The following is a 20,583-nucleotide window of genomic DNA, read 5'->3' on the forward strand; positions in this document are numbered from 1 at the left end:
AAGATGGTTACGCCAGCTTTTATAGCAGAGACATTGGACAAGGGAGACTGGATATGCTCCCTGGACATGAAGGACGCGTACCTACACGTCCTGATTTGACAGCCCCATCGTTCTTTCCTGCGGTTCAGGATCATGGGCTACCATTTCCAATACAAGGTCCTTCCATTTGGCCTTAACTCGACCCCCAGGATCTTTACCAGACTAATGAACTCTGTGGCGGCCCTCCTCACAGCGCATGGCCTCCACATCTACCCATACCTTGATGACTGGCTCGTCAGGGCTACATCTCCGGAAGCGGTTTGCCACTCTTCCCATGTCCTTATGAACACACTGCACGACCTAGGCTTCTCGCTCAGCCTCAAGAAGTCACAGCTGCACCCTACGCAGACTCTCACATTCCTGGGACTCATTTGGGACACGTGCTCTGAGGGTTTTCCCATCGGAAGACAAAATCACGGCCATCAAGAGGGCCACCGCGGCATGGTGGTACCAACATCTCCTGGGTCTACTGGCGGCAGTCCTGTTATCCGTGTCGCACATGAGACTAAGGATTAGAAGGATTCAGCTGCACTTCACGGCCTCATGGAATCAGGAGCGAGGCTTGCAATCTGAGATGATCAACGTTCCTCCATCTCCGGACCTAACATGGTGGTCCATGGACTGCAACCTATGGGCGTGCAAGCCCTTTCGGCCGCCCTCTCCGCAGGCCACCATCACCACAGACTCCTCGTTCGAGGGCTGGGGAGCCACCCTGGACGATCTCTCGGTCCATGGCACCTGCACACGAAAGGAGCAGGAATACCACATCAATTGGTTGGAGCTGAACGCCACCCGGCTAGAGCTCAGAGCATTCCTACCACTTCTCAAGGGAAAGGTTGTCCTCATCCAGACAGACAACTCCACCAGCATGTACTAACTCAACAAGCAGGGAGGCACCAGATCCCCTCCTCTGTGCAGGCTGGCGATCAGCATGTGGGAATGGGCCTTGGAAAATTACATTTACCTCTCGGCAGTCCACCTCCCAGGGGAATCCAACCTGGAGCCGGACAGGCTCAGCAGGCTGGGAGCGGACAATTACGAGTGGCAGCTAAACACCCTTGTTATTCAGGAGATCTTCAACAGGTGGGGTCATCCTCTAGTGGATCTCTTAGCCTCCTGGCACAACAAGAAGTGTCCCTAGCTCGCATCCTGGCAGGGTCAGGGCCCCGGCTCTCTGGGCGACGCATTTCACCTCCAGTGGACGGCATGAAGGCCTACGCCTTTCCGCCTACTCCCCTGATCCATAGGGTAATTTGCAAGATCAAGGAGTCTCACAGACTCCTCATCATTCTAATAGCTCCATGGTGGCCGGCCAGGCCATGGTTTTCGGAACTACTCAGCCTCTCCTTCGGTGCCTCCGATACACCTTCCGATGGGCCCAGCACATCTTCTGGCGCAGCACGGGGGCAGAACCATCAACCCCGCGCCAGTGAAACTAGCCCTCACAGCGTGGTACCTGATCAGCCAATCTGGAAATCATACAGGGCGCCAGGAGCAAAGCCACCAGGGCCCAGTACAAAAGCAAATGGACCAGATTCTGCCACTGGGCAGACTCCAAGGGAATTGACTCCTTGGCCTGCAATTTGGACGACGTGGTTGTTAGGGAGAATTCTCTGTAAGGCTAATTTCCCAAACCTAGTGAGTCCCCCAGCAGCTTTGCTGGATTTTTGGGGTTTATTTTTTTCTCTCCTGCTAAGAGTGAGATTCTTTTGCTCCCACTCTTAGACATGATTTGAGTTGTGTTTTATGGGCTATGGGGTCTTTTACTCCATAGGGTCTCATGTGTTTTTTTGATGTGGGTTACACAGCACCCTCCGTGCCGTAACCCAGGGGTGTCGTAGCGACCCCCCAACATAGACTCCATACCCTGGGACTGACTACTGTCTCCCAGGGCATGTAAAGTCACCATTGGCTTTGCTAGTCCCAAATTATGAACAGAAACCAGTACAAACCATCACATTGTGGACGTACTGGTCGGGGCAATTCTATTGCCTTGGGGTCTGTTGTTCGAGGGGGCACGTCTCCGTCCCCCCTGATCGAGTTTTGGCTGGTGGCAGTGGATACTACTTTTTATATTCGACCGCGAATATATCTCTATTGGATTTTCCCATTGTTCGAGGCTACCAACTTTAATTATTTAATTCTTATAGCCTCGAACATACCGCCAGTTTATTTATTTAATATTAATTCACCGGTTGGTATTTTCTGCCAGAACTCGATTCTAAAATGGCGTTTGTGTTCTCTTCTGTGACTCCAATCCAAGTCGAGCCCTTTGTTCCACTTTTTGGCGGGCTTCTCCACAGAAGCCTCCAAAAGTGGTGCCACTCTGTCTGGGTACCACAGGGGGCGTGGGAGGGGGTTTAGGCACCCTGGACTGAGTTACCTTGGTAACTCAAGTCGCACTCTTGTGTGATTGGCCCACTTAGCATGTTTGATTGATAGCTAGGCTGAGTGAATGGGGGTGTGCTGCATAAAAGCAGGGCTTTGGGGACTGGAACTTCAGAAGTCGCCACAGGACCTAAGAATCCGAGGAGGGAGAAGCTGAGCCGACCTGCAACGACGACACCACCGGTGGAGCCCTGCTGAACCGTCTCACCACTTTTCCCGACGACAGAGGAGATCTCCAGTCCAGAGAGTCTTCTTCCTTTGACTGGTGGGGATAACCAGTGTTGCCTTCTTTTCACCTTCCTGGAGCATCTCGTGGCCGCCTTGCCTGTGCCAAGCACCCCAGCAACCGGAATACCACGGTTTACCACTACCGCAAAGAGAAGGGTAGTACCTTTTAACCGGAGGACTCCGCGGCTGGTTTCTTCCCTTGCAGTGCAACAACCTTCATCTTTCCTCCATGGCGAGACCTCTTCTTCCTCTGGACGAAACACCGACTTGCACCTGCTGCCAGGAACAACTGCCCCCGCTGGAGCTCCCTTCACACTTAAGGTACTGTGTCCCGCCTGGCTTCCCTTGCGACAGATCGTTCGGGGTGACAGTAAAGCCTCGACCTTCTAACCTGGGCTAGCCTGGGACAACCTAACTAACTTTTCCTGACTTGAATTTCATCCTTTTTGTGCGAACTATCTACAAGACTCTTTGGGCATAACCCCACTGTGTGAACCTGGACCGCTTCTGCTTGCTCTCTCCAAGAGTGGGCCTTGCAATTGACTTCCTTGCTCTCCAGTAGAACTCTGCCTATCCTGCCTTACTGAAGTTCTTGGTAAAAGTATTGAAACTTGTGTGCTTCCTTAACTCTGCCTTTTTCCCTCCCTTTCTTTACAACTTATTAGAGTGTCCTCCTATGTTAAGCGCTCACCTCTGTCTGAAAATAAGTGGTGTTTCTCACGAAGACTTGTCCAATAAGTGAATAGGGTTGTCTATATATGATAGTGACTGTGTGTTGAATTTACTTACCTCGTTTTTTGCTAGTGTAAACTACAAGTGTGTTTTTAAATAAATAATTATATACTTTTACGCCAAAGCTCTGGTCAGTGTTTGTTTGTACTACTGTGTCCCTGTACCTATTGTGTATACTCTGCATATTGCCTAACTCTTCTTGAGGGAAGTCTGACTGCTCAGCCACAGCTACCAAGTGAATCTGTGTGGTACAGACTGCTACCAAGTGGGTTTACTGCCAAACACCTGTAGTCTTAAATCTTTTGCAGTGGTCCCTAAGGGAACTGCACAGGTTTCTGCCTAACAGTGCTCGCCTTTTCGGCGCACCTCAATCATTCGGGCATACAGGTGGACACCTGCCGTACCTACCTTGCAGCCATTGGGGCTTACAGGAACTCGAAGGAAGGCATTTTTTCCTCCTCCAACCCTATCATCAAGAAACATCTGACTGGTCTCGCTAGGCGCTACCCGCCCGTCAAAAGACTGCACCCTGTGTGGGACCTTAACATAGTCTTGGGCGCCCTGGCGCACAAACCATTCGAACCAATGACGTCCGTGGTCATTAGGCTGGTCACCATCAAGACGGCCTTCCTCTTCGGTCTTACCTCGGCTCGCAGAGTCAGCGAGATTCAGGCGCTGGTTGCCTCTGAACCATATACCACCTTTCACAAGGAAAAGGTTGCGGATGCACCTGGCATTTCTGCCCAAGGTTCCATCTGCATTTCACTTGAACAAAGAAATAGTCCTTCCTACGTTCTTTCCCGATCCCTGGACGAAGCACAGAGAGTGCTGCACTGCCTGGATGTCAGACGTGCCCTAGAATTCTACTTGGACAGGACCAAGGGTGTCCGCAAGTCAGACGCTCTGTTTGTCCCTTTCGGAGGCTCGAGGCCAGGCTATCAGGCCTCTAAGGCTTCCATATCCCGCTGGATGCTCTCTGCCATCAAGGAAGCGCACAAGGGCCAGCACAAGCCGCTCCCGGCCAACATGCATGCCCATGCAGTCGGGGCCAACGGAACGGCCATCGCATTCCAGCGCCATGTCCCTTGGCAAGTCATAAGCAGGGCGGCCACTTGGGCCTCTCCCTCGTCTTTCTGGAAGCATTACTGTTTGAATGCCGGCTCTAGATCTGATGCAGCTTTCGGACAGGCGGTTCTCAGGAACCTATCTCCTCTCCACCCTGGGGCTACAATCAGTTGTAATCGCCCATACAGTATGGAGGATAGGGGACGGGATGTAAGAGTAATTATAAGTTACTCACCGTAGTGCCTAACATACTCTTAGTCCATAGTCCCCTTTCCTCCATACGTCCCACCAACCTCCCCCTAATAATATTGGTGTCATTGGGCAATGTTAAATCTATTGTCGACGCGTCAGTGGGGACTGAGGTATGGCGCCGGAGGGCGGAGTCAGGGCAGCGCATGCTCCCTGGGCTGCATCCCCGCGCGCCTCTACATTTAAAAGGGAAAAAGGGGTTTTCTGGTGAAAAAGGTTCCGTCGCCCATCCTTTGGAAGGGACGCCTATACAGTATGGAGGAAAGGGGACTATGGACTAAGAGTACGTTAGTCACTACGGTGAGTAACTTATCCTTTTTTTTATTCCCAAGAAACACGGAGGACTGAGAACCATCTTGGACTTGTCGCTTGAACAAGTTCCTCAGGAAGGACAAGTTCAAGATGGTCACTCTTTCTCAGACCCTTCAGGCCCTTCGACTTCAGGATTGGTTGGTGTCATTGGACATACAGGACGCTTATTTTCAAGTGCCAATCCATCCAAAGCACAGGAAATACCTCAGGTTCGCTGTTGGCAGCTTGCACTTTCAGTTTCGGGTCCTGCCAATCGGGTTGAACTCCGCTGCCAGGGTCTTCACCAAGCTCATGGTGGTGGTGGCAGCGTATTTTAGGAGAGGGAGGGTTCACATCTACCCCTACCTAGACGACTGGCTGAACCGAGCGCGTTCTCCCGAACAGGCCTTGGTGTTAGGCAGAATCCCCTGCAGTACCCTTAGGGAACACTACAGATAATTAAGTCCACAAGTGGTAGTACAATGTCACCTTTGGTACAAGCCTGTACTACACAGTTATAGCGGTAGCAGTAGCGGAGCAGCCAGACTTATCTCAAGAGCAAATGAGCAGTAGTAGGGATTACACAAAGGACTACAATCACTGTGACTTAAACAAACACTGACTAAAGGTTTCAGGTTTAAAAAATATAAGTACATTTATTTTTAAACCATCTGTTCATAAAACACTTCACTTCTATTAAACAAAACCACACTCTAAATTTACTACACACAACCAATTCCTTTGGTTCAGGTTAACTCAAGGTAAGTACATTAGGATTTGACAGACCGGTGATGTGAAACAAAAGACGTTACCGGGGGTTAAGCAGCGCTCACTTTTTGACAGTAATGACAGTTTGGTCTTACGAAAGAAAAGCTTACCCGCGGGAAGAATTGTAACTGTAGTCACAACACATTTAGCACATTGAATTAAAAACAAAAGAATAGGGGATAAAAATCATAGGCAATACTTTTGTCAAGGCACTCGAATCAGAGGATGTGTTCTAAGAGACAGATAAAGTCAATAGGCCTGCGCCAGTGTCAAATGGAGCAGGGCTCTGTTGTCGAGGATCACACAATTAGAACAGTTCGAGATTAACATTGCCAGGAGTACTTGGATATTGTCAAAGGGAGGCAAAAGTTATAAGTGGGAAGGAAGAAAGGGCAAGCCTTCGGTAAGGAAAAGGGTTCACCCCGATTCCTCAAGGTCGGACGGATGGCTATCCGGACCACTACAGCTTCGTGAAGCGATTTTGGCCCAGGAGAGGTTTCTCTGGCTGTAGAAAGGTGAGCTGGTTGATCCCACCAGGCTTAAGGGAAGAAGACTCCAGACTGGATCTTCTCTGTCGTTGAAGAGTAGATAGCTCAGGGCTTCACCGGGACTCGGGAGTTGCAGCAGCCGTCTTCTTCTCCGCTTCTTTTCGGTTCTTGTAGTTCCAGTGGCGACTGACTTCCAGCCCAAGAGTCCTGCCTTTTATGCCAAAATCCCCCATTCACACAGCCTGGCTGTCAATCACACAGCAGGGGGTTGTCCAGCCCGGACAACCACCTCAGCCAATGGACATAAAGTGCGACTTGGGTCTCCAAGGAGACCCTGTGCAGGGGGTTACTAAACCCCTCCCTCACATTCAGCCCACCTAGACACCAAAGGAGGGCTTCTTTGCAGAAGCCCGCCAAAGGACGGCAAACAAAGAAGGCCAACCTGGTTTGCCGCGCAAAGTAAAACACAAGAAGGATGTTAACACAAAGAAAAGCCGACTTAAACCTGACCAGAGCCAAAATAAAATGTATTTGGTCAAGTGGGTTTATGTTCGAGGCTAACAAAATAGCCTAAAACAGTACCATGTTTATATACTATCATTGCGGTAGAAACGTTAGGGTAGATACCACTGCCACCAGCCAAGTCTTAGTGTTAAGGGAGCGAAACAAGGTTCCAGGAGGTACAGACAAAAAGGGATTAGAGTTAACCCTTTCCAATACTCCATGTAAGATGGGGTGTACTAGGTCTGTAGTTTAAGTGACTACATAAAGTAAATGGCAACTTTACCTGTTTCTGGGTTGACAGTAGTCAGCCCCAGGAAAAATTGAATCAGTGGGAAGTCTCAGAGACAACCCTGTGTCACTGCACTGAAGGTGCTGTGTAACGCACACAAGAAGTTGGGCTCATAGAGTGGTGTGGCTCCAGAGCCCAAGATCACACAAAAAGCAGAAATACACATGGCAAAACACATGTAAGAGTGGGAAAAAGGTAACACTCTTACCAGGTGGAAAAAATAAACCCCAGAAATCCAGCAAAGCTGCTGAGGGACTCACTAGGTAATGGAAATTAGCCATAAATGAAAATTCTCCCTAACACTTGGATCATCTCAGCCTCACCTGCCACTCCCTTCACAAGCTGGGTTTCTCCCTCAATTTCAAGAAGTCACATATGACAACTTCCCAAGAGCTCCAGTACATCAGGGCTGTGTTGGACACATCCTTGGGGAAGTGCTCGCCTCCAAAGGTGAGGGCTCATCACATTGTCCAGATGGTTGACAAATTTCAACATGCCCAGAGTCTCCCGGCTTTCGATTTCTTAAGGTTGCTCGGCCTCATGGCATCCTGCATTTTTCTAGTGCCGAAGGCCATACGTCAGATGAGATCCCTTCAATGGGCCCTCAGGATGCAGTGTTTCCAATTCTCGGGCAAGATGTTGGATCTCCTTCAGATTCCGCTCACCGTCTCCCGGGATCTTCTGTGGTGGGCCAGCGAAGGGAATCTGATGAAGGGAGAGCCGTTTTGGTAACCGTGGCCAGAGGTGACGGTAGTGACAGATGCTTCCCTCACAGGATGGGGGCTCACGCCAATGATCTGACCGCCAGCGGTCGTTGGCCTCCATCGGAGTCCAGACTTCACATAAATCTATTGGAGCTGAGGGCCATTAGGCTAGCCCAGAAGGCTTTTCTGGCATTTGTACGCGGGAAGAGTGTCCTGATCATGACGGACAACACAGTTGCCATGCATTACCTCAACAAGAAGGGGGTGTAGGGTTGCTCCCGCTGTGCAGAGAGGCAATGCCGCTCTGGTTCTGGGCAATACAGCAGGGAATCTCACTCTCTGCAGTTCATTCGGTGGGAGAGGAGAATGTGGCGACGGACACTCTGAGCAGGCAGACCGCGGTCTCCCATGAGTGGGAGTTGGCTCAGGAAGTCCTTCAGGAGATCTGTGCCCTTTGTGGAACCCCTCAAGTGGATCTGTTTGCGACCGGTGCCAACCGGATGTGCGAGACATATTGCTGAAGGGAATTTCCTCTGAGGAGGAGCTTTAGGGGACGCGTTTGTCGTGGATTGGTCATTCTCACTTACGTACGCGTTTCCTCCGCCCCCCGTCATTCCTCAGGTTCTAAGGAGTTTGTAGAGGTTCGGGTCCCACATGATCCTAATTGCTCCGGATTGGGCCAGGAGAGCGTGGTACCCAGACCTTCTGGAAATGTCCATCTGTTCTCCACGCCGTCTTCCCGACAGAGAGGAACTTCTCTCGCCTGAGTGGGGTTGGGTTCTCTATCCAGAGGTCAAGACTCCCAACCTTCACACTTGGTTTCTGAAAGGTTGCGGTATAGGTATTGGGACCTCCCGGATGACGTGATGGAGGTGTTGCTTTCGGCCAGGCGTCCGGCATCCAAATCCCTGTACCGTTGGCGTAAGTTTTGCGACTGGTGCAGGAGACAAAATGTCGATCCCTTTCAGTGTTCCGTTCCGATGGTTCTTTCTTTCTTGCTTTCTTTGGCCCACAAGGGTCTTCAAGTGGGTACCATTAAAGGTTACCTGGCAGCGCTGTCTATTTTCAAGCGTTTGTCTGAAGAATGTTATTATTTTAAGATTCCTTTGATTACCCAGTTTCTAAAAGGGCTCACAAATGTGTTCCCGCTGTCCCCTTTTCAGATGCTGGTTTGGGACCTGAATCTAGCCTTGAAAATCTTGATGGTTGCTCAGTTTGAACCTTTGCACTTTTGTCATTTGAGACTGTTGACCTTCAAGACAGTTTTCTTGATTGCAGTTACATCCGCTCACAGAGTGAGCGAGTTGCAGGCACTTTCGTCTAAGCCACCCTTTACTGTGTTCCACAGGGATAGGGTTGTAGTGAGGGTACGTCCTTCCATCCTTCCTACCAAAGGTAGTGTCTGAGTTCCATTTGAGCCGGAAGGGGGTACTTCCTGATTTTTATATTCCTCCTCATCCTGGTAAGGAAGAGGAGAGACTCCATAGGTTGGACCATAGGAGAGCTTTGAGCTTTTATATTTCTAGGATGTCCAGGGTCAGAGTGTAGACGACCAGCTTTTTGTGGGATACACTGGACACCGTTTGGCCCAGGCTGTTACCAAACAGAACTTGTCCAGGTGGATTATCCTCACCATTGCTGAATATTACAGATTGGCTGACAAGGACCCCCTTGGGGTTTGCAAGCTCACTTTACCAGGGACGTGGCTACATCCACAGCCCTACAATGGGGAGTTCCTGTTAAAAACAATTGTGATGCTGTAATGTAGTCTTCCATCCACACCTTTTGTCAAGCATTACTCCCTGGATACTTGCCATGGTCAAGATATGGCCTTTGGTAAAGCAGTGCTCTATTCTGCCTTCTGATTGGGTATATCCAAATTCTTCTGCCTGCACTGATACTGCTTTGGGAGTCTGTCAAAGATGTGGAATACGTTGGAGGACACAATCCATTTGAAGAACAAGTTACTTACCAACTGGTAATGTTCTTTCGACTGGATGTTCCTCCAACGTATTCCTCATCGCCCTCCCTGCCTGCCCCTTTGAAGAACTTCCCATGCTATTGCAGTTTATGTTCCCACAAGGCTATATGCAGTCATGGAGGCTTGGAGTGCGGTCGTGGCACAGGTTGTGGAGGGAAAAAACATGAACTGAGGCTACGGGCACCCTGCGTCCTACTTCTAACATCCGATGACGTCAGGCCGTCAAGGGGCATCGACCCAACACCATCGATGCAGGACGCCCTCTGCCGAAAAATGTCCAAAGCAGCACAGCTGTGGACATTACATGTCAAAGATGTGGAATACGTTGGAGGAACATCCAGTCAAAAGATTGTTACCAGTTGGTAAGTAACTTGTTCTTAGCAATTTGTCGATAATCGCCGCAGGTAATTTGGACACTCACTGTGTTGGAGAGTGTGAATGATCTATGTGCTCTGCAGATATAATCCCTATATTACCTGTTGTTCAAATGAAACAAGGTTCTGGAAATGTCCAGGGGCATAAATTGACAGATTTTGTGAAAAGCAACGAATTGCACATGGTAAATCGATGGGTAAGACTCAATGTTCCTGGAGACTACACTTGGCAAACAGTGTTCTACTACTGATTACCACTTAATGCAAGAGATAGATTTTGAGAGAATATATTAGTGATTGAACATGCTGCAAATTACAATCGTGCCCAATTAAAACTCACCTTAAAAGTTAGATAGTCTGCACGTTATTTTTCTTTCTTCATTCGTACATCTTCGGTGCCCCACCAGCATAACTCTTCCACAATGCTATCTCAACTCTTCCTCTCCACCTATGCCCTGGGTTCTGCTTTCCTCCATTCCACATTCTACCTCTATCACACAATGGAATGCTACACAACTCCCTTCCTTATGATTCTACAAACCACACTAAATGAGCAAGCTTAACCAATAGAATATGACCATGTACAGTTGGCTTGCCAATCTAAATCCTAGTTATGTTTAACACTCAAACACTATATTTCAATCCTGAACACTCTAACCGTCATTCAACTCACATACTAAGATAACGTGGTTTACAACATACTCTCCTGGGTCTGTCTTGTGTTCCTTCATCTCCACTCTTCTCAAACATTCACTTTCCCAGCTTCAAAATCACTCCTCACTCCAAAATTCCTAGTCACTCTATTTACATTCCATGCCTTGCCATCAGACTTCTTAACTTGCTCCGTGTAGTTTCTTTATCACTCTAATAAGTTTGGATCAACTCAGTCTCGACTCCTTCTTCCCTTGCAGAAGCTTTACACGTACCCAATCTCCCTCCTTGAAAATGCTTTCCTTAGTTGCCTTACTCTAATCAAATATGCCTTTGCTGCCCTCTTGTTTATCTTTGATTTTCTCACGAACATCTTCTAAATCAATCCTGCTCATGCCTGCTCTTCCAACCCAAGGTAGACACACCCTAGTAGTAGGCTTCCGTCCCCTAAGCATTTCAAAGGGAGACACTCCGTAGTAGGATAGGGTGTGAACCTATATTCGAAGGGATTGTGTCCTCCGACGTATTCCTTATCTTTGATAATTCATCTCCAGCTTGCTGGCCTCGGAAATAATTTTCAGTAGAGGGCGCTGCGCGTCGACGTCCGCCGAGTCGATGTCCCTCAACAGCCACCGTATCGGCGCCGATGTCACCATGCCCATAAATAGCCACGCGCGGCACCCGTTGCTCAGTTCCGTTTTTCCGCGCTTCGTGGGGCCTCGGAACATCGTTGCTCAGTTCAGTCAGAATAAACCTTCTACATCTACTCGAATATACCAACTCGTTCTCGATGGCATCTTCATCGGAACCGACGACGCCGCGATCCGGCTTCAAAAAATGTCGAGACTGCGGTAAAAAAATGTCGATAACTGATCCACACAGGATCTGCTTGTGGTGCTTGGGAGCCGAGCACCATTGTTCAGAATGTGAGGACTGCATGTCCATGACGGCGAAAGCCTTGAAGGAGCACAAGGGGGAGCTCGAGAGAGGTAAGTCAGTCAAAACCTCCTTGAAAATTTCTTCGGCTGAGTCGAGGCATTCGTCTCCTCACCGTCGAAAACATTCGCATTCTAGATTTTGAAGTGGCTCCCACCATTCGTCGAGATCAAGACACTCAAAAAAGAGACGTCGAAGATCCACGAGCCATCGGGTAAGAAGGCACCGTCTTTGACGCCGTCGTCGAAGATTCCTTCGACGCATGGATCGGCGCCATCGACGTCGTTGTCGAAGGGTTCTTCGACGCATCGGTCGATCGACTTGACGCCATCGTCGACGCCGACATCGACGCCGATGAAAGAGAAGACCACGTATACTCCACAGCCAACGGTGATTCCAAGAGTCTCCGGCACGACGCAGAGACCGTCGTCGACATCCTCGAGTAGGATCCCGATCCTCTCGAGTTCTTCGAGGCCTCTTCCAGTTTTCTCGACGCCGTTCTCGGCACCTTCGAAGCCTGTCACATCGGCGTCGACGACATCGAACTTTTCTCAGCCAATAATGACGAGTTTGGCTCCTTCTGCCTTAGAGATGGGTTTTACACCATTTCAGAGGTCAGAGTACCCTGGATTATCTTCAATTTATGAAGAGGGGGAAGATTCTGACCAGGAAACCTTCAGGTTGCAGAGGACCACACTACCTGTTTCAGAGGATTTCACCTCTGAGGAAAGAAGGTTGAAAGACCTACAGGAGTCATTACATGAGGCAAGTGGGCTGGACACTTCCCCAGAAGTGGAATTTGTTAAGCCAGACCCAGGGAACATGCCTATAGAACCTGATGGCAAGGATTATTGAATTTATGGGTTGGTCTGCGCCTTCGCCTGTTTTTCAACAGGATAACCTGACAGACATATTAGACAAAGGTCCACAGGCGGATCCTGTGGTCCCCTTCCATGCAGCCTTACAAAGAAAGATTTCATCTAATTGGGAAACTACTGAAGTTATCCCTGCTGTCAATAAAAGATTGTCAGCCAAGTATAGGGTAGCTGCAGCTGACCCTGAATACTTATCAAAACACCCGACTCCAGAGAGCCTGGTGGTCCAAGCGGCAACTTCATCAAGCAGCAGGACCGCTTACCCTACTGTCCCACAGGATAGAGATGACAAGAGGTACGATTCTATGGCAAAGAAAGTCTTCTCTGCTTGTAGTATGGTGTTGAAGTCCATCAACGCCACCTGTACGCTCGCCAGGTTCAGTCACACACTGTGTTAGTGTGCCTCATCAGCGGCTGACTGCATACCCGAAGGAGAGGAAAAGGAAGCCTTCCTTAACATTATTAAAGATGGCAAGGATGCCATGTGCGAGTCACTTCAAACTGGCATCGATTCCGCTGACAGTATCAGCAGGGCCATGGCAGCAAGTACAACAATCCGCAGGCATGCGTGGTTGCGAAAGTCTGGCTTTGCTCCAGATGTACAAGCCAGACTTTTGAATATGCCCTTTGACAGCTCTTCATTATTCAGAAAAAAGGCTGATGACAGTCTGGAAAAGCTACAGACATCTAAAGCAGTGGCAAAATCGTTAGGAGCTGCAATCCGCCAAACTCCTTTTCGCCCCTGAGGAACCTCTGGAAGAGGAAAGTCCTTTCGCTATTATTCCGCTTTTGGGAAAGGCAGAGGACAGTCGGCTCAAAGAGGCCAAAGGAGATCCACCCGAGGTGGACGGGTCAAAAGTACTAAAGCCGTAGCCGCAGCAGGTGCCTCTTTACCCTCGGCATCTGCATCAGCCGCCCCTAAACCACTCTGAGGTCTTTCCACACAAAACACCTGTAGGGTGCAGGTTAAATCGCCATCTGACGGAATGGCATGCTATAACGTCAGATGTTTGGAATTGGAGACAGTTGCCCAAGGGTTACTGCCTACCCTTTCTACGCATCCCTCAAAGTCATCCACCGGGGTACAGCTCTCTAAAAGTTCCAGATCGGCTCCTCTTGCAGGAAATTATAGACTTGCTAGAGAAAGGTGCCATAGAACCTGTACCTGTAGCGGACATGAACAAGGCCTGGTACTCCCCCTACTTTCTCATACCAAAGAAGGGCGGAGGACTGAGACCCATCCTGGATTTACGAGAATTGAACAAGTTCCTCAGGAAGGACAAGTTCAAGATGGTAACTCTCTCTCAGATCCTTCAGGCCCTCCAGCTCCAGGACTGGCTGGTATCTCTGGACTTTCAGGATGCTTATTTCCATGTGCCAATCCATCTCAAACACAGGAAATACCTGAGGTTCGCAATTGGCGACTCTCATTATCAATTTCGAGTTCTGCCATTTGGGCTGACCTCCGCCCCGAGGGTCTTCACCAAGCTAATGTCGGTAGTGGCTGCGAGTCTAAGGAGGGAAGGGATCCACGTCTACCCCTACTTGGACGATTGGCTGATCAGGGCTGTATCTTCGGAACAAGCTCAAATCCAGCTAGATTATGTCTGCCACTTCCTTCACAAACTGGGCTTCTCCCTTAATTTAAAGAAGTCACAGATGATACCATCACAGAGACTCCAGTTCATTGGAGCGGTCCTGGACACTTCCCTGGGAAAAGCCTCGCCACCAGAGGTGAGGGCTCAAGATATTCTGCAGATGGTCACCAAGTTTCAAAATGCCCAACTTCTCCCAGCCTTCGACTTTTTGAGGTTGCTAGGCCTCATGGCATCCTGCATCTTCCTTGTGCCAGAGGCTCGCCTGAGAATGAGATCTCTTCAGTGGGCACTGAGAACTCAGTGGTCGCAATTCTCAGGGAGAATGACATCTCCTCCAGATTCCGGACAAGGTAGCCCACGACCTTCAATGGTGGGCCTATCCAGAGAACATCTTGAAAGGAGAACTGTTTTGGCAACCATGGCCGGAGATAACAGTAGTCACAGACGCCTCACTCACGGGGTGGGGAGCCCATGCCAACGACTTGACCATCAGCGGTCGTTGGTCGCTATCGGAGTCCAGACTACACATCAACCTATTGGAGCTGAGAGCGATCAGACTAGCGCTGAAAGCTTTCCAGCCATCAGTACAGGGGAAAAATGTCCTGATAATGACAGACAACACGGTGGCCATGCAATACTCCAACAAAAGAGGAGGCGTAGGATCACTGCCACTGTGCAGAGAGGCAATGCAGCTCTGGTTTTGGGCAATTCAGGAAGGAATCTCTCTATCGGCAGTCCACCTAGCCGGAGAGAAGAACTTGACAGCGGACGCTCTGAGCAGGCAGAGCATAGTCTCCCACGAGTGGGAGCTAGCTCAGGAAGTCCTTCAAGAGATCTTCGCCCTTTGGGGAACCCCTCAGGTGGATCTGTTCGCCACAAGCACCAACAGGAAGTGCGATCTGTTCTGTTCAAGGGAATTTCCCCCGAGAGGAGCTCTAAGAGACGCGTTCGTAGTGGACTGGGATTTTCCACTCCTCTACGCGTTTCCACTAGTCCCTGTTATTCCTCAAATGATCAGGAGGTTGAGAAGATTCTGGAAAACCATGATCCTAATTGCCCCCGACTGGGCCAGGAGAACGTGGTACCCGGACCTTCTAGATATGTCCATCTGCCCTCCAATCTGTCTTCCACTCAAAGAGAATCTTCTCTCGCAGAAGGGAGGTCAGGTTCTCCATCCAGACATCAGAACCCTCAACCTTCACGCTTGGCTTCTGAAAGGGTGAGGTACAAGGATTGGGACCTCCCTGATGACGTCATGGAGGTATTGCTTTCGGCCAGAAGGCCAGCAACAAAGTCTTTATACCGCTGCCGTTGGAACAAATTTTGCAGCTGGTGTAGAGAAGGGAATAATGGCCCTTTTTCATGTGGTACACCAACGGTGTTATCGTTTCTACTCTACTTGGCAAACTCAGGCCTTCAAGTTGGCACTGTAAAAGGCTATCTCGCTGCGCTTTCAATCTTAAAGCGCACTGCGCAGGAACCATCGTATTTCAAACTACCTCTAGTGATACAATTTCTCAAGGGATTGACTAATGTTTATCCTCCAAAACCATTCCAAGTTCCCTTATGGGACTTAAATTTAGTCTTAAACTTCCTAATGGGCACTCCATTCGCACCACTTCACTCTTGTTCGCTGAGATTTCTCACGCTTAAAACTGTCCTATTGGTAGCACTAACATCTGCTAGGAGGGTGAGCGAGCTACAAGCTCTCTCCTGTAAACCCCCACATACAATTTTACACAAGGACAAAGTTGTCCTACAGGTGAAGCCTAATTTCCTCCCAAAGGTGGTTTCTGAATTTCATATTACTCAGAAAATTACCTTACCTTCGTTCTATCCTCCTCCCCATCCGGGGAAAGAGGAAGAAAGACTACACAGGCTGGACCCAAGGCGAGCTCTAAGCTTTTACATCAGCAGAATGGCTAGGATCAGGCAAGCAGACCAACTGTTTGTAGGATACTCAGGTCACAAGTTGGGATTACCCATAACAAAACAAACCATTTCCAGGTGGATTATCTTGGCCATTCTGGAATGTTACAAACTGGCAGGGAAAGAGCCACCCCAAAATCTTAGGGCTCATTCAACCAGGGGTATCGCAGCCTCTTCAGCCCTGCAAAGAGGGGTACCGGTCAGAGACATATGTGCGGCTGCCACATGGTCGCCCGCACATACATTCACAAAATTTTACAACCTGGATTCCTCCACTAGTCAAGAGACCAGATTTGGCAAAGCCGTATTATTTTCGGTTCATCCCTAAAGGGATACATGACATTCTTACTCCCACCTCCAATTACATGCCACTGCTATGGGAGTCTATCAAAGATAAGGAATACGTCCGAGGACGCAATCCCTTCGAAGAACAAGTTACTTCTTGTAACGTTCTTTCGATGGGATGTTCCTCCGACGTATTCCTTATCGCCCCTCCCATCCATCCCCGCAGTAATACTTCCCTTGCGGTTGCAGTTTACGCTCCTTCAAGGTCAATAACCAATTCAGGCATCACTTTTCTTATACTAAAAAACGGAACTGAGCAACGGACGCCGCGCGTTGCTATTTATGGGCATGGAGACGTCGGCGCCGATATGGTGGCCGTCGAGGGAAATCGACTCGGCGGACGTCTACGCGCAGCGCCCTCTACTGAAAAAATTTCCGAGGCCAGCAAGCTGGAGACGAATTATCAAAGATAAGGAATACGTCGGAGGAACATCCCATCGAAAGAACGTTACAAGGTAAGAAGTAACTTGTTCTTCTACCACGTTGTCATCAACAGCCTTTTTCCTATCCCTTCCCTCTGATATCGCTCCTCGTATGCTGTCCTTAATGACTCGATTAAACCTCAACTATTTCATTCATTTCAGGGTGATGTATGGAACTTGTTCAATGTTCTATACCATTTCCCTTTAGGAAACACTCCATCTCGTCGGACACCAACTGTGCACCATTGTCCATTACCATTGTAGAAGGATACCCCTCCCTTTTAAAAACAGTATCTAGAAACTTAATGATATCTCTGGTGCAAATATTCTGTACCCAGGATGGATAGCATGTCCACTGAAACAATGCAGTATCTCGAAGTCCCTTCCTCACAGGGCCTACAATATCTAACCCCACCCGCTCTCACGGTATGGTGGAAATGGTCATTAAGGTCATTGGCTTAGTCCTGCTAGTACACCCTTTTGACACACTCACACTCACTCTCACACACACTCATACCTCACAAACACACTCACTGACACACTCACTCACACACTCACTGACACACTCACTCACACACACACACTCACACACTCTCACACACTCACACACTCACTCACACACTCACTCACACTCACACACTCTCTCTCACACACACTCTCTCACACACACGCTTTTCTCTGTCTCTTTTCTCTCTCTCTCTTTTCTCTCTCTCTCTCTCTTCTATTGAAATTTTTTAAAACGCAAAATCACCCAGAGGCCTCAAAGCAAATACATAGAACAGACAAAATCATAGTGCAGTTTGTGCGTCAGTATGCCAGTACATTCGTATAACCAGTAGGACAGTTGGCGCAAGAACAATTTAAGTACCACCGCCATCAAACAGGCTGGTTTTCATAGCCTTTCTAAATTGAAGATATGGTGGCAATTTTCTAACAGCATTTGCAAGGTCATTCCAAATCTTGTGCCCCCATTCATTAAAGCTGCAATCTCCGTACGATTTAAGTCTCAAACGAGGTTGTTGTAGCAGATCTTTAACGTTTAAACGAAGAATACGTTTATAAGGCATTTTCTTAAGGCGGTCTTGTAGATGCTGTCTCCACTTGCACATCCATCTCCGGCCACCAATAATCTTGTCTAATCAGTTGCTTTATTTTGGACATGCCCTGGTGACCTTCATGTGCCACCTTAAAAATGTTACTCCTAACACCTTCGGGGGGGGGGGTGAATCACCTCTCAAAACCATACACCCTCTTACATGCAGTTCATCATATATCATTCTCACAGGTTCAGGAACTGTTCCTTTCCGTAAATACGAATTCGTTAGTCCAACCTCCAATTTCTCCACGATCTCCATTAGCATTCCCAGCTCGTGGAAGGAATCCCTTTTGATACCTGTGTTGAAGATTTGCGATCACCTAGGGTCAGCAAATTACAGGCAGCTTGCCCCATTAAATATCCCCAGTAAGATCTACTCCATTCAATGTTTACATAAATTACAATATTAGGCAAATGAGAACTCGATTTTGAGTCAATTTCAGACTTGATTTCGTAGTGGATATGCTACTACACATAATATACTAGTTTGAATTATTAAAAGGAATGACTCTGGAAATAGGTAACCTACCATTAGATCTGATTATTATAGATTTCTCAGCTGCCTTCGATGGCATGTTTTGTGAAGTGCAGTGGAACAAAATTGTAGAATGGAATCTTTCTCCAGCGCTATTACACAGTCGAATTCAAATACATAGTGGTACAACTTTCCAGGTTAGATTAAATAACCAAGGACTGTACTCAAACAAAATCCCTACCCAGAGAGGTTTAAAACACTGGTGTGTTCTCGCACCCCTGTTATTTAATCTCTATATTGCCGATCTTCCATTAGCCCTTAAGAAAAAAATATTCACCCAAAGCTTTGCAGTACTCATGTGCCATGGCTGGCTTGTGCGGACAATGTGGTCCAATTGGACCACACTTCTGTGGGGCTGGCTAGGTCTTTAGTAACATGTTACTAAAGACCTAGAAACTCTTGGCTATGTTATAAATGACGTATATCATGTGTTATGGTCAGCTTTCGTATGATTAACTCGCTTAAGACCAAAATAATGTGTATTGCTAACAAGACTAATTATCGGAAGATGTTCGATCTGGTAACATCTTCTAAAGGGCAAGTATAAACTTGAAGGTATCTCAGAGCCTCTATTAGCAATAAATGAAAGAATACACTCCTTGTCAGGCTCACTTGCTTCAGAGCTGTCTTTCTGTAGTAAGGAGCTTTGCTAGGAAAACAGCAGGTTATATTATGAAGGGTGCGGTACTGGTTTATACTCAAACTGTTGTAGCCTCCATAATGCCCTTTAGTAAAACTGTTGGGCGAAGCACTAAGACTGGTAAATTTTAAAGTGTTTATGGTTTTAAATGCGAAAACAAGGAATTTTTTGACATATTGACTGAAAGGTTAATTGACAATTGGTTATTAAACTTAAAGAAACCGCTACCCATTAAAGCGAAATTCTGGGATTGGTGGCAGAATTATGACAATGTAAACAAGCTAAAGACACATTCCTTTTACAAACCTCAAACATTTTTACTTTTCCAGCAGAAAAATATAGAAGAGCATTTATGCAAATGCAATTTAATTTACTAGAAATGGCAGTTTTAGGCCCCAGCTGGGTATATACACAGTATAACCTGGTTATACCCTTTTCAAAGAGGACCTGCCGACTATGTAAACTTCCGATTTCAGAGATGATCCAGCACGTTTTAACAGGTTGCAATAGTACTCAATCTCTATACATCTTATGTTTAAGCAGGTTTGTTCTCGACTTGGCATTGTTAAAAATGAGCAGGTTTGTTCTCGACTTGGCATTGCTAAAAACTAAACAATTCTGGCTGCTTTGTCTGACAGGAATACAGCTATTGCTCACCTTGGCCTACATAAATTGGTGGTACGAAATTAAATGTTGATTCCCTTAGAACTGTTTGATTTTGTTTAGTGTTGTCATGCAAGTGCATTTTTAACCATTTCTATCCCTTTAAATCATGTAGACGAAATTAATATGTAGATCGTTTGATGGTACCGTACATTTACACTGCCATAAAGAAATGTATGTAATTACGTACATTTATTGGGTTTGATATTGGATTTTAGTGTGGAAAGTTAAATTATAACTGTGGCACACTATAATAAATAACAAAAGAACACTGCAAACTAACTTCTTGTGGGTGATTTTAAAGTGCGCAATTCTAATTTCACAATTTCATTGAGTGCAAATGCATGCATTTTGCCCTACACGATTTAAACTCATAAAAGAAAGTTTACAGGGAAATGCGAGAAGCCATTTGACTGGCAAAGTGAATTGGTAGGAGACTCTATTTGTATGTGCAGAATTAATTTGTTTTGACCCATGAGAGCATATACTCCAGTTAAATATGCCATGTCTTTAATCTGATTGACACTGGCTCAAGTTCTAGCAACACAATAAAAACCTCCATCTTTTGCAACCATTTACTTTGTGCACAGGGAGTTCTTGAATAAGATTGTCCTCTTAATGCTATATAATCACCTACATTAATGTATGGTATTGCAGAGATCTATCCTACTTGGATGTAAAGTAGGTTTGTGTGGGGGAAACCTTTTGCAGATGCACACATGCTTTTACTACTGTGATTTCTTCTCTTCCGTGTTGACAATTATGTCATGGCTGTTTTTTTTTTTTTTTTTAT

The 20,583-nt window shown here is 47.4% G+C and overlaps 1 protein-coding gene across 4 annotated transcripts in view; it reads left to right on the forward strand.

The window, feature by feature from the left end:
* The window catches only part of GRAMD1C (GRAM domain containing 1C), a 2,017,351-nt gene that overhangs the window by 1,989,994 nt on the left and 6,774 nt on the right, over nt 1-20,583 (forward strand). The gene's annotated exons all lie outside the window — the stretch shown is intronic.

Source organism: Ambystoma mexicanum, chromosome 7p (assembly GCF_040938575.1).
Source record: "Ambystoma mexicanum isolate Mex_15411 chromosome 7p, UKY_AmexF1_1, whole genome shotgun sequence".
Lineage (NCBI taxonomy): Eukaryota > Metazoa > Chordata > Amphibia > Caudata > Ambystomatidae > Ambystoma > Ambystoma mexicanum.